The sequence below is a fragment of the Ictalurus punctatus genome, chromosome 7, assembly GCF_001660625.3.
Source record: "Ictalurus punctatus breed USDA103 chromosome 7, Coco_2.0, whole genome shotgun sequence".
Classification (NCBI taxonomy): domain Eukaryota; kingdom Metazoa; phylum Chordata; class Actinopteri; order Siluriformes; family Ictaluridae; genus Ictalurus; species Ictalurus punctatus.
Genome location: NC_030422.2, coordinates 6,604,009 through 6,617,777, shown reverse-complemented (window position 1 = coordinate 6,617,777; position 13,769 = coordinate 6,604,009). Strand labels below are relative to the sequence as shown.

At 38.0% G+C, this 13,769-nt stretch overlaps 1 long non-coding RNA gene across 1 annotated transcript; it reads left to right on the top strand.

The window, feature by feature from the left end:
* The first annotated feature begins 1,284 nt into the window (after positions 1-1,284).
* On the top strand, positions 1,285-12,280 carry LOC108268129 (uncharacterized). The gene is made up of 4 exons (XR_006982733.2): positions 1,285-1,571; positions 8,130-8,236; positions 10,022-10,106; positions 11,602-12,280. It is a non-coding gene; the product is annotated as an uncharacterized LOC108268129 (long non-coding RNA).
* Positions 12,281-13,769: the final 1,489 nt, after the last annotated feature.

The window sequence follows — 13,769 nt, the reverse complement described above, 5'->3', positions numbered from 1 at the left end:
ACCTTTAACAGGAATGTACAATTCCATGTGAGCTAGCTAGCCAGCTAGCCAAAATGCTACAAAGTGAGTGCAGCTTCTTCTGAATCGATTTCCGCTAGCGGACCAAAAACAAACAAAACCTTTGGCCACATTGTGTCTGAAATGTCAGTTACTCTATTATTAGAGTTACTCTGTTATTAATTTCTTGTTTACACAACTGTTGTATAAAAACAATATCGTACTCGCACTCATGCGCTGTATATACTGTACATATCGGCGCAACGTTATAACTACACTCTTGCTCATGTTACATTGCTTAACTATTACACAGTGGATATTTTTGTCACATGCTAACTAAACCTAAATCTTCACTTAGCAAACTATCTCACGTATACTGTAGTTGACAGTTGAGAAGAAGCCTTGGTTGGTTGGTACCGATCATGCAATAGGGGAGAAGTACATTGGTGATGGTAATGAAGGTAGTTGGGTAGGAAGTCTGTGATAATTGGGAAATCAAAGTGAATCAGGATTGAAAATCCTTGGGGGATGGACTCCAGATTTACTGCCACAGTCTTTCACACTTGTCAGTAAACACAACTGACTCAACTCTGTGCAACCTCAGGTTTTCCTACATCAACAGAAAGGGCTGTTTATAACAAGACGGTGCTCCCTGGTGGACCCAACATATATTATGTTTATTTGGTGGGCCAAGAGGGAGAGGAAGTCTGGTGAAAATGCATTTCCTGAAGTAAATATTTCTGCCTTGCACATGTAGGCTCAGCGTTCTGTCAAATGGTGGAAAATTCTGATCATCCTGGCACTGACATCAAATACTGTCAATATTGGTAGAAGAAAAAAAAATGAAGCATTATGAAGCTAGTGACTAGCATATAATATACATACCATACTATAGATTCACCAAGCATGCAATTAGTCCTCCAATGCTTTCTTTTCTTTTCTTTTTTTTTTCTTAGTGTTTTCTAAGAGACTTTGGCTTAATCTGTATTAATTAGTTGTAGATTAGATTTTCTGAGGGCTTGTTGGTAAGTTGCATTTAGTATTACATTTATCAGTATAATTGAGCCATATGCTTTGACAGAAATTGGCAGGAATGTCCATCTGGTATGTATGGTTATGTTAAAAAAAAGAAAAGAAAAGAAAAAAAGATTTATATATTTATTTATGTTCTTTTTTACCCCAAGCGCAGGAATCTCAACTCCTTGGGGGGGAGGGGGGGGGGACGACAAAACAAGTCTACTGAATGCAACTAGCTCGATCAATGGCTCCCTGCTCTGTTACCGGCTCCTTGCCAATCACTAAAATAGCATGTGAGCATTTGGAGGCTGATATTTCTGCCACTATTCTTAGACCAGACCTTTCTCCTGACCTAAACAGAAACGAGAGCTGGCGAATTAGCATCTATCCAACAAGATGTACATTGTCTTGAGATCAATATTGACTTTTCCTCAGCAGGGCAGTTTAAATGCATTTTCGTAGAAGACTGCCAGTCATATATGGATCGCTTAACACCACTCGCACTCTGTCTTTCTTTTACCCACAAGCAACTACCAAACTGTATAATGTTTCCACTGGTAAGTGCACTATCTGCATTCTGAGAGGAAGCGTGTTCTTGGTCTGAAGTACAACCCAGTTCATGTTGTTTCCCTGTTATTTGGCGGAATCGTTTTTTCAGCGTGAGGGTTTTTTGTTCATCCGGAAGTAGTGACTCATCAGTAATGTCGCAGCTCTTCTTTGCAGGGGATGTCTGATGTGTGAGAGTGGGCTGACTTTCAACAAGTTAGAGAGAAACTGTGTGGTAGTGAGAAGCGAAGCATTACTTCAAAGAAAATATTTCTAGAATACCTTCGACGTCGTCTTATCCTCAGAATTTGATGTTTAAGGACTGCTAGAGGAGGAACAAAGGAGAAGAAATTTTCCCTATTCGGATAAAAAAAAAAATCATATGCAGAAAGTGGTAGTTTATGTTGCTTTTGCTAATGCAAACTTGTTTCTCAACTCTGCTCATTAAAAAAAAGCCACACGTGTGAGCAGAGCGTCGTTGTGGCATCACTACAGTCTTCTCGTCTTCTTGCCGAAATCTCAGGATATGATTTATACAGATGCACAGAAAAAAGCCTGTAAGGCAAAAGTGCTATTATGCTGACTGTAAATCCATACCGCAAATTATATCTCTTTAATAAAAAGATGATATTGAAGTCATCCAACAAATGTAATTGGCAGTGGTGTCATGGCACTGCTCCCAACTGCTCTGTAATGCACCCTTGGGATTGGGCCAGAACTAAGCCTTATTAACAGAAACATCCTAAATTTTATCTGTTTTCTCGGTCGGAGTAAACAGATGCAATATACAGTACTTCCGTGAAATATTACTGCCTCCCATGTGCAGTCTCTCTTACCTTGGAGAAATTTTGGACACATATGCAATTATTATGACCTGAGATCAATGTTATTACCGTGTGGCTGGTAATGTGTCACTTTTATTACACTGATCGCTACTTCATCACTTTTTTTTCAGCTGTCTAACATGAAATAAATCTTTTCCTGCTTTCTTCCTTCATCGTTTCGAGCAACATTTCCTCTCCTTCCATTTTGTTTATGGAGAATTGAACTTTTCGTAAGCTAAATATGACTCCCAGGTTCTGGCCCGTGTTGAGACCGCCTAGATCACCATTCCTGTGGAGCTAACATCATCTGTCAGTGCTGTCTGTCTCTTTCTCGTGCCCTACCAGTCCCAAGTAATACAGTATAACAATCAGTGGCCTCATTAGTGTCTCTCTGACATTTGGCTCACATTTACAAGGTGCAATTAAGTAAACTGTCTCCTTCTCAAACCACAGAGGAATGGATGTAGTGTGAAATTTTTACCTAAGACAGGTTTGCGCTAATATGGCGTTAAATGCCACAAACTATAGTCGAATATCATTTTTTCCCCCTGTTGTTTAGGAAACTTCCTGTAGAAAAGCAGAATGTATCATGAACCAACTTTCTCTCATTAAAATGGCACGCATCTAGTTAGATCTAAATTCAATAACTGGAAATCTAAGGCTATTAAAAAAAACAAAAAAAAACTTGAATTTATGATTAGCCAATTGGCATGCAAATGTCTTGTGACTCACTGCCAGTTTCTCAAAGGAAAAGCAGTGCTGCATATCTCTGGTGTATTACTGGAACTTTCTCATTTGATTATTCTGTGATTCATGGAGAGGAAAAGAAAAACACCTTATATGGAGAGTCCCAGGTTACACATGATGATTTAATTCATGAGAGGAACTATTTAACAAGAACGAGAGCTAATTAATGAAATCTGATGACATTGGAGTCATAGTGGGTCAAATTGAATGACACTACATTATAGACTATCCAGTTATTTTTTTACTTTAAATCTCCTTGTTATTTGGGAATGCATTATTTTTTCAATTATATTCTATTTCTACATAAACACCAACCCATTTCTAGTTGCAGCATGTCCGATTCGATTATTTTGTATTTAAGATGAACAAGCACCACTCCATGGTGTGTTTGATTCTCTCAGAGTGTTATTTGACTTGTCAGGGGTCTCAGTGGTTGGTGGTGCCAGTCATAAATAGTGACCTTTTCATGTAACTCTCAATATTTCCCTCATGCTTTTAGTTCTTTGTCTTGCCCAAGCCCTCTGAAAGGACATCCATTATTTATTTAACCATGACGGGGAGAATGCTTTATAAATTGGATTTCTTCGACGTCTAGGAAATGCGGGTTATAGATCAATCCCTCATTCAAACTGTGTTTCTTTCACTCCAGCTCTGCTCAGTGTACATCGCCTAAAATCATGAGCGAATTTGCTGAATGTGGCCTTATTGGATAGATTAATTTAAACATAATCTCATCTTCATGGTTAGCCGTAGAAGACATCCATCACGTCAGCTACAAACCTGTAAGTATGTAAAGAATTATACAGGGCGAAAAAATAGCTGTACATTTCCAGAGAAGCAACTGGTTTCACCTTCTACAGCTTCAGACGCACATTGGAGGGATGATGATGAGGATGGAATTTTGCTGGAGACAATCCAATTTCTTTGGACACCTATTGCAACTTTTACTAACTTTTCATTTATTAGTTACTCAGTGGTTTGTGCTTGAGATTTATGCAAAAGAATTACAGCAGAGGTTGTCAAGGTTTTACAGTATATTTCTGTCTCACAATGACAGGCATGGAAATAGAAACCTAATAAGTAGAACATTGTGAACAAGCATAGAAGAGAGCCAGTAACAGTTCATTCTAACATGAAAGCCATATGCCATAGCTAAGGACACAAGGAAACAGTTTAATTTTTTTTAATTAAATGGGCAATTCTATATATTCTAAATAAATTAAATTAATTTGAATATTAGTTATTAAGTAAAACAAATGTTGACTCTTTTTTAAAATTGTTTCTACTTCTTTCACAACACAAAGTCTAGAAATCAAATGTTCATGAATCCATATATATATATATATATATATATGTATATATATATATATATATATATATATATATATATATATATATATATATATATGAATCCATATATATATATATATATATATATATATATATATATATATATATATATATATATATATATATATATATATATATATATTTGGATTAATGAACATTTGATTTCTAGACTTTGTGTTGTGAAAGAAGTAGAAACAATTTTAAAAAAGAGTCAAAATTTGTTTTACTTAATAACTAATATTCAAATTAATTTAATTAATTTAGAATATATAGAATTGCCCATTTAATTAAAAAAATTAAACTGTTTCCTTGTGTCCTTAGCTATGGCATATGGCTTTCATGTTAGAATAAACTGTTACTGGCTCTCTTCTATGCTTGTTCACAATGTTCTACTTATTAGGTTTCTATTTCCATGCCTGTCATTGTGTATCTCACAAAAGTGAGTACACACCTCACATTGTTGTAAATATTTGATTATATCTTTTCATGTGACAACACTGAAGAAATGACACTTTGCTGCAATGTAAAGTAGTGAGTGTACAGCTTGTGTAACAGTGTAAATTTGCTGTCCCCTCAAAGTAACTCAACACACAGCCATTAATATCTAAACCGCTGGCAACAAAAGTGAGTACACCCCTAAGTGAAAATGTCCAAATTGGGTCCAATTAGCCATTTTCCCTCCCCGGTGTCATGTGACTTGTTAGTGTTACAAGGTCTCAGGTGTGAATGGGGAGCAGGTGTGTTAAATTTGGTGTCATCGCTCTCACACTTCCTCATACTGGTCACTGGAAGTTCAACATGACACCTCATGGCAAAGAACTCTGAGGATCTGAAAAAAGAATTGTTGCTCTACATAAAGATGGCCTAGGATATAAGAAGACTGCCAAGACCCTGACACTGAGCTGCAGCACGGTGGCCAAGACCATACAGCGGTTGAACAGGACAGGTTCCGCTCAGAACAGGCCTCGCCATGGTTGACCAAAGAAGTTGAGTCCACGTGCTCAGCATCATATCCAGAGGTTGTGTTTGGGAAATAGACGTATGAGTGCTGCCAGCATTGCTGCAGAGGTTGAAGGGGTGGGGAGTCAGCCTGTCAGTGTTCAGACCATACGCCGCACACTGCATCAACTTGGTCTGCATGGCTGTCGTCCCAGAAGGAAGCCTCTTCTAAAGATGATGCACAAGAAAGCCCGCAAACAGTTTGCTGAAGACGAGCAGACTAAGGACATGGATTACTGGAACCATGTCCTGTGGTCTGATGAGACCAAGATAAACTTATTTGGTTCAGATGGTGTCAAGCGTGTGTTGCAGCAACCAGGTGAGGAGTACAAAGACAAGTGTGTCTTGCCTAGGGTCAAGCATGGTGGTGGGAGTGTCATGGTCTGGGGCTGCATGAGTGCTGTTGGCCTACACTTAGACTATCTACAGGCTATACTCTGGTTAAGATCCTTATTCTTTTTTAAAAAGATATGATGAAAACGGGATCAATGTATATAAACTAAAAGAATGAAACTATTCTTAAATTGCGGCTGAAATGATGAAAAACAAGCAAAGGAGAAACAGGTGAGCTTTATGCATTATTTATTGTTGTCCTTTCACGGCAAACTAGTGAATCCATTTCCCAGAACGCACCGCAAACTACAAACATGGCCGACGACTGCAACTCCCAAAAGTACAGACATGTCAACTTCTCCTGAGGACTAATCCGAATATAAAAAAACAAAAAAAAAACAAACAGTAAGAGTGAAGATTCTACCTCTCGATTAGTTTGATTCATCCTTTACTAGATGTCAACTTATAGACTCCATCGAGCAGCTTCAGAGGACATCTAATTAAGCCTGTGTGTATGAGAGAGCAGCCAACATAGCTCTTCTCTTAATCACACATAATACATTGACTGCTCGTTAGCTGACCACCTCATTATTCTCAGGCAACAACAATTTTCTAGTACTCCTCTATAGACCTATATTCCCACAAAGCATCATGGAAGCAGCTGAGCGAATTATCAAATGCGTCTCTTGTAATTATATGTAATTATTATACTGATTTCTTTCTCTTTTAATAGGTCTTTTGTATTTTTGCAATAATAAATCCTAAATGTCCAATATATAAAGCAGATCTATTTGTAATATATAATTATTGGCAGCTTTATTAGGAACACCTGAATTATCCAATCAGCTCATTGTGGCAGCAGTGCAATGCATAAGACTTTGTGTAGATACAGAGTTTCGGTTCACATCAAATATCAGAATAGGGGGATCTTAGTGACTTTGACTATGGCATGGATATTGGTTTGAATATTTCATAATCTGTTGATCTCCTGGTCTCCAGAGTTTACACAGAATGGTGCAGAAAACAAAAAACATCAAGTGAGCAGCAGTACTGCAGGCAGAAACATCTTATTGATGAGAGAGGTCATAGGAGAACAGCCAGATGGGTCGAGCTGACAGGAATTCTTTGGGAACTCAAATATAATGTTGAGGCCATTTATACATATAGGCTAAAAACATTCAAACTCAATTTACACAACTTTACATTTCCTGTGTAATAATAGTTAAGGTTTTCTTTGTTGTTGTTGTTTAAATAATATATAAATTTTCAATTGGTTAAAAGTTTACACACACTTTAGTAGTATTTGGTGGCATTGCCTTTGAATTGCTAGAACCAGTATCAAACGTTTGGGGTAGCCTTCTACAAGCTTCTCGCAATAATTTGCCAGAATTCTTGCCCATTTCTCCTGACAGAACTGTTGTAACTCAATCAGGTTTTTGGGCCTCTTTGCTCACATATGCTTTTTCAGTTCAGTCCACACATTTTCTGTGGGATTCAGGTTTCAGGGCTTATGATGGTTATGCCAATACTTTCACTTTGTTGCCTTAGCCATTTTGTTACAACCTTTGAGGTATGCTTAGGATCACTGTCCTCCTGGAAGACCCAGTTGAGGCCCGTTTAAACTTTCCGTCTGATGTTTGAAGCGCACCGATCCTTTTTCAAGCAAAACACAAGTCCCCCCCCCAGCACGATGCTACCACAGCCATGCTTCACAGTTGGAATGGTGTTCTTCAGATTAAAAACCTCAGGCTTTTTTCCTCCTTACATAATCCATTATGGCTAAAAAATTTAATTTATTCTTTCATTTGACAAGAGAACACTCATCCAAAAAGCTGATCACCTGCAAACTTCAATCTGGCTTCTTTTTATGCTGGTTTTAAAGTAGGGGTTTCTTCCTAGCATGACTTTCCTTGTAGGACTCTCTTTATGGTGGATGTACATACTTTGGTACCTGATGCCTCCAATTCCTTCATTAGTTTCTTTGTTGTTGTCTTGGGGTTCAGTTGAACCTTTTGGAACAGAGTTCGTTCATCACTGGGCGTTAATTTATGTCTCTTTCCTGAACGATGCACTGTTTGTATTGTCCTAAAATGTTTATATTTGCATACGATTATTTTTTACAGATGCTTATGATACCTTCATTTGTTTGGAAATTGCTCCTAAGAAGCAACTGGACTTGTGGAGGTTCACAATTATTTTTTCTGAGGTCTTGGCTGAGTTGCTTGGAAATTCCCATGAAATTCCCATGAAATTCCCATAAAAGGAATAATTATTAATATATTTTTTTTAAATCACTGTCTGTAAATACATCCACAGGTGCACTCCTAATAAACTCCAAATGATGACCATTGACCAATCAAAAGCAAACGTCCTTACATGGATTTCTGGAATCTTCCAGACTGTTTAAGGAGACAGTCAAGTTGGTATGTGTAAATCAATATACCTATCAAATCTGAGCAAAGTAGATGCTCTTTTTTTATTTGCCAAATGAAATGTATAATAACACGAAATGTGACTGAGACTGAATATCGTTAACTTAGGTGCATGTAAACTTTTGGCCTAATTATTTAAGAATAATGTCTGCCCACATAAATGAGACATCTATTTTATGTATCCTAACAAATATCATAAACATCACCAGGCTTGTCCTGGTCAAATTGATCTTGCTTTGTAGCACTGAGTCTGGTGACAGGAAAGATTGTGAAAAAATGTGGAATAACTCCCTTTCTCTATAGCGCGGTTACTGTAGCTCAGCATGGGAGGATGGGAGGGCTGCTGAGTGAGATTTATTGGTGTAGTCCACACGTGGGGTACTGCGTATTTGTTGGCTAATTCAGCTGCATGCCCTGTTCAATTGAGAGGCACGTAAAGAGAAGTAGGGGGCGAGACTTGTGGGTCGATGGGGGTGGGTAACATGGCTGTAAGATTGGGAAGGGTGGTGCTGTCCCTGCTTTAGAAAACAGGCCTCGCCTCATTAGGCTGTGTAAATGAAGGTTGCTCTCTGCTTGGGTCAGGAATCTGCACGACGAGAGTAGTCCACCAGGGAATTGGTGCATGCCTCCGTGAAGAATGACAATGAATAAGCCACAACTTCATGTAATTAATGCATTCACGTGCCAGTCAATTTTCCTGAATTAGTTCTGAGTTCTAGAGAAAATGGGGAGTGGGCTGAATTTTGATTAGCTGCCGTTTGCTGATCCGTGACTGAGAGGGAATCGGCTCATATACTCCATGCCTGCTTAGATCTGTATTGTATTTGACTAAACGGTGCCGGGGATATTAACCTGATGTAAGTTGCATATATGAATCTGCTATCATCAATCATTAAAATCTCAGCGTGCACCTTTTAAATGATGTGGCCTGTTAATTAGTCTGAATATTTACCAAAAGTGTCATGGGCCTTTTTATCCTGACTTGGTCTTGTAAGAGAGCTGGGGTTTGATAGCTAATTACTGGCACATGAAACGAAACATGGGTGGCACTTTGACATACAAACAGCGGAGATGGAGCAGCAGGAGCCTTCGCCGAATTACAGGCAGGTGAACAGCAACAGGAGGCCCAGTTTCCTTCACTGGCTTACAAAACTCCTCTATTAATCGCTCTCATCGGTCTGAAAGGAGTGCCATACAGTTCTCTGCCAAATCATGTGAATGTCAGCAGATAAGACTGACTTCTGAATGTGTTTTGGACTATAGTCAGGCTTTTTCTATTTTTTTTCTATTTTTGAATAAATCTTACATGTCTGCTTGGGTTTCATGGAGTTTGATCAACTGAAACAAATTGTTTGCTGGTTGAACAAATGACTAAGCATAAATGTATACGTTTCATGTGTGCTTTTTTCTGCATATTGCAATGCCATTAAGCTTTACACTGTTGTTTAGAATACAGAAAAATCTGGGTTTATAAGTCTTTTAGAAGCATGTCATTCTTTCCACTAAACATACTGGGTGTAAAGCTCAAATTTCTGACAATAGATCAACTGTATAAATTTACCTTCCATTTGTCTTGGTACTTTTTAAGGTGGAACGTTATTTCCTTCTGCCTTTGCATTTTAAAGAATACATCAAGAGTGTGTATTTCAATTTGTATTAGATCATGAATTTTTCATCACCATGCTTTGAGACACTAGGGAATTGAACAAAGCCAATGTGAACTAGCATTATCATTTGTGTATGTATTCTTTTCTTCTTCCTCCCCTTTCCTGTCAGACTAATTTTTTCTTTCCTCATCGAGATGCCTTCCTCATTCTCAGGGCACATGGAGATACTGACAGTTGCCACCACCACAGCTCCTGTAAGTACTGTAGATGGTAAATAAGGCTTTTGTGGATGTTGTAATTTAGTATGAGGCAGGCAACTCTCATCAACTTCCACCACTTGGCATGTGCAGTTGGCTGACCTTGTCTTGGTACTGGTGACTAATATCTGAACTCAGTAAAAGGCTAAAAAAAACTGGCATGGCTCCATCAGCTGAGCTCACCAACTCAGCGGTAGGCACTCACACTTTGCCAGTGGATGCTAGGCATGACTGGTGACAGGGAAACTATCCAACCAAGCCACGCCAACGTGATATTCCCGATTTATAAGGCTCTCCAAGACTAGCAGCACAATATCTTCATTTTTTCCCCCCTTTTTCTAATAGCATTGAATTTATATTAACACTCTGTGGTTCCCTTGATTAAAATGTTTTGGACAGTGTATTCCAATTTAAGGACGCTACACAGAGACTGGATTTTAAACGATTTGAGATATTTTAATAACGAATAAACCAATCTATAACAGCTTTCTGAATGATTGGCAGCTTTCATAGAAAAGAACAAAAACGATGCATTAAATAAACCAAATTCTTTTTGCCTCACCATAGGCATTTTTGAGGGGGAAAAAAAGAATACTGCATACAAGAAAAATAACACCTGATACCCAGCGTATAATATGGCAGTAGATCATTGATGCTTTGGGGCTGTTTTGCATCTATTGCTCCATCTATTGCATTTATTTGCATCCTCTTGTGAAGACTGATGGGATCATGACTTCTGCCAATTTACAGGATATTACAATTCAAAACCTGGTAGACTCTGCCAGTCAAGTCTTGGCTATAGATGGATGATTCAAGATCATCACAGTGACCATATATTTCATTTGACCATATACAAAGCTTGGCTGATGTTATAAATACATATATAGCACTTATACAGACTATGCATTTTCCTACAGATTCAAAAATGTACAGTATGTATTCATTTTGTATTCATTTGATTAGACAGCTGTAGACAGTGCCATATTCTCCCCATTTTCTCCTCATGGGAAGCCCATCAATGTCCTGTATGGTGTTACAACTATGATTAATGATTAACTATTAGTAAGATATTTTGGGAGTGGTTGTCTTGAATTGCACAAAGCCTGGTATAATTATACATTGGCTCGGATCCAGGATACCTGAGCCAAAAATGAGAACCCTTGCAAAGACCATTGGCATGCAGCGGCTCTGAATGTAGCTTCTGCTGTTACTGAGTTTTACATTTGGTTGTTCTGGCTTCAAGCTTCAAAAATCAAGGTTATCTAACTTTATTAGAAGCTTCCTTTATTTAGGCAAACAATAATGCATCCGTGTTAAGTAATAAAACAATGTCCCTTTTGGGTTTGCTTTGGCATTAAGTCATATTAATTTGGTTTTAAACCTTGCCCTTAGCAAGAAAATCTTGACATGGCAATCCATTATTAGTGTATTTGCAAGATGAGCTCAGGGAATCACTCGACATCTATGTTTGTTTTTTTTTCCCAATGAACAGCATCAGTGCCAAGTCAGACAGATGTACATCTCTGCAGTTCCTCTCCCGTCCGTCCTTTATTGGCACCCAGTACTGCAATGGAAGTGGGCTTTAGCTGTGGCATGGCACTCCAGAAGAATGAGTCACACACTAGCCCTGCTACACACCAAAAGTCCCATGCTCCACTACAACAGTGAGCCCAATCCGCAAGGTGAATAGTTTGGACTCTGATGAAAAGAAACTGTTGTAAATGTTTTAATTACAAACAAGGGAGCTAGAAAAGTACTGATAGGACGTGCTCGTTTGCCATCATCATCGTCCATCTGTGCTCTCAAGTAAGGACCAAGAATTTTGCAATTTGCACAGACGTTACCTTGAAAAAAGAACTAACCCAGGGTATACTGACTGCATATTCTTTAATAATCATTCTAATGTTAGCCATTGGTTTTACTTTTATTTGGAATTCATTAAAAAGAGAATAGCATTAAAAAGAGTTCCTCTTCCGGCATGCCAATCTGCTATCTGGTTTCTTGGTTTTTGTTCGTGAATGCTGAGTGGGTGTGTTATGGGATCATTATTGTGCAGCTTTAACCCTCTATGGTCCCAGCTTATAATTCACTTAAAGCACGTTGTTCATTAACTACTATGAAGTGCTAAGTAACTACAGTGAGGAAATAGAAAGATCCTTATGACTATGAGATTGAAGAAGGTAAGTCTGTATGCCAGTTTAACCTTTAGATTTTAATATGACCGTGTGTGTGTGTGTGTGTGTGTGTGTGTGTGTGTGTGTGTGTGTGTGTGTGTTGTTTTGGGAATACAGTAGTCCTGCTCATATCTCCTGGTTTTGGCAATCAGTATTTATCATATTTTAGCGTATGTATTGAAACTGTGCTTTTCTCAGGAATGAAAAATAAGCATATTTTAACACTCTGGAAGGCTCCACCAAGTCTACAGCCCTGATGGTATCACCATGCTAAAATCAAACTGTTCCCATGGAAACAGGTTATTGCTACCTGAAACAAAGATGGTCTCCAAAGGCAAATGTATTGACTTCAACAGGTTTCATGCATCTTTGACTATCGAAGAGCTCCCGGGAAAGAGAGGAGTAGAAGACAGATTAATGGAGTGATTTTGTCTAAAGTGAATATATGGGCTGTCCTCCCTGAAATTAGCTCTGCACTCCGCAGCTACAGAGGAGTATACAACCTTGTTTTTCATTGTTACAACTTGCCTTCTGAGTTTATGCATATATGTATATATATATATTCCCCAGATACAGCATATGAGTTGGCATAGCTGGATTTTTCCTGTTATCAGGGAAACCGTATGGATTCATTTGTGTACTAAAATACCTGCATTCTGCACACTGAAAAATACAACTAAAAATTATAGGGGTGTAATGCAGTGTCATTACCTGTTTAGTGTATCTAGTGGATTTAATATTAACCCTACCACTATGCACTGGAAATGCTAGAAAACTCTCACACAACTGGGCTGCTGGAAGAAAGAAGACATTTTCATGCACATATTATAACAACAAATAGCAATTGGCAGAACATTACATTATTCAACTTCTAAACCAGACACCCTATGGAACTTTCTGGAAAACTTTCTATCTTCTATGTATTAAGATAAGATAAGATAAGATAAGATAAGATAAGATAATACTTTATTAATCCCCAGATGGAGAAATTAGGGACTATATAATGTTATAATGATATAATGATTATATTGTGACTATATAATGAGGCTACCGATGTCAACAATAACCATCTAATAATATTTGACCAGATTTACTTCATTTTTTTTAGGACACATTACACCCCAGAAATATCAGAAACGTTTCCTGGACACAGTACCAGAATCTATTATGAATGGCAGGACATGCAATGTTTCAGCAAGTCAAAATTGGGTCCGTTCAGCACCCTTTCAGTATAATGCCTTTATGATTTTCTGAGAAGAACGTTTAAGAGTAACACATTTAAGAACAACCAAAAACAAGCACAATGCGTGTACAAGTTTTGCAGTATTTTTATTTATTTATTTTTTTACAATAATTAAATCATAATTTTTTGGAAAGCCCTGCCGAGATATGCTCTGTACACAGCACACGAACTGTATAAGCTATATGGGGGAAATGACTGGGGAAATTACCAGTTTCTGCATATTGCAGATATATAGTATACTGC